Raw genomic sequence first — 1,900 nt, 5'->3', positions numbered from 1 at the left:
GCCGGGACGTCCCGTGCAGCATGTTGGGATACCCAGAACCGGGTTCAAGAAAATTACAAACTAAAATCATTTCATAAAGTTTTTATCTTCCAAAACAACCTTTCGATTGAACATAGATACGTTGTACACAGTTCTGTGCGATACTATCAAGCCCGAAGGATCTAATTTTCTGCTTTTAGCGTATATTAATAGGAAATGCACACCCCTCTGACAGATTTAGAATGGTCTGCATGAATCCAAGTCACATGCCTCAGAGATGACGGATGTTACCAAGTATTACTTGTATAATGACCCCCAAGTCATTCCCTCACCCTTATCTGTGCCTCCCAGACACGCGTTTCTGACTCAAGGGACATCGCTCATGACGAAATGTCATCAGCTACCTTCTATTAAAACTTTTTCATGTCTCTAGAGCCAAGAAGCTTTCATCCAGAACATTCAGTCTTTCACCTCAAACATTCCTATGGAGCCAAGAGTCTTTGCGGGCGTTATGAAGGCAAAAAATATAATCCCTTACTTCTCTGAAGTCCCTGTTCTAGACATACATTGTGCAAAAAGAGAACATTGGTGATCTGATGTAAATCTGATATGAACCCAGACTACAAAAGAAAGTTTAGAGAACTCAATTTTATATTCAGAAATGTTCACCTGAGTGTCGGATGTCTGACTTCTTCCTCATTGGATATGATAAAGGCAGCAATGCTAACTTGTGAGGATGTGTGCTATTACCAGCTGTCAGAATATCAACACTTTTCAAACATCTAACACATTTATTAAGAGACTTCATACTAATCATTTGTGAGTCCAGATATTACTTTTTCATTATTCAAGATATTACTTTTTCATTATTCACCTCAGGCCACACCAATTTAATTTCTTGGTTCACGGATTTTTTCATAAAAAATATGGAGCGAGAGGGCGAAATAAAAATTGTAAATGGTTGGGGTAAAGCAAGGAGGTTATATAACCTCCTTGGGGTAAAGGTAAGGGCTAATCCAAAACATAAAGAATAAAAAGTTTTCAGCTTGAAAAAATTACAAAAATACTATTACTGTACAGTAACAGCACCTGTTCATTGAAAATTACAAAAGTAGTGTCAGTTTTTATGTTTGCTACACCAGAAAGTTGGTGAATGGTTTCATTAATGGTGAAAATTTGCTGAGTGGTAATTTTTATTTTTATTTTTTTTTCCAAAAAATAGGAGCGAGCGAATCCGTGAACCAAGAAATTAAATTGGTGTGGCCTCAAGTTAGTTTGTTGTCCACATGAAGATGGTGGCATCGGCTTGGAATGTCCTTTAATCCTTGTGTGAAACATCACACCACCTTAGCACCCTGAGCAGCTCTTCTTAAAATACACAAAACTGACATCAATGAAGAATCAGGAATAAACAAAGATGACATCAATAACCATTGATGTTTCCCTCTCCTTATATCTCTTCCCATGTGATCTTCAATCATTCAATACCACCAAATAAGGATTGATATAAATGGACAGTTAATGTTACCAATAACAGCTAACAATAACAAAATTGATGACCAAAAATGTCTCACATAAAAGTCTTGATTTTATCCACTTTCAACGTTTATCTGACTTCCAAGTATACCAATTCCCGTTAAGGAATCTCTTTCAACAATTATGTTTATTGAATCAACAAACAATTATAATCCAACAAACAAACAATCAACAGACATGTTACTCTCTCCAGATTTTACTTCAGTCTAGGAATGTTTTGACAAACAACGGTTTTGCATAATGATGTGTAAAAACAAGAAGCAGTAAGTATTTTCAAGGAGGTTGTTTTCAACCTCCTTGGTATTTTACTGTGGTGTAAGCTACAGAACTGATGATAATGCTTTCACATCACATACATGTAATTCATAACGTCAGTTCTATATCT

The sequence above is a fragment of the Branchiostoma floridae genome, chromosome 8, assembly GCF_000003815.2.
Source record: "Branchiostoma floridae strain S238N-H82 chromosome 8, Bfl_VNyyK, whole genome shotgun sequence".
Classification (NCBI taxonomy): domain Eukaryota; kingdom Metazoa; phylum Chordata; class Leptocardii; order Amphioxiformes; family Branchiostomatidae; genus Branchiostoma; species Branchiostoma floridae.
Note: the sequence above shows the minus strand (reverse complement) of the source record.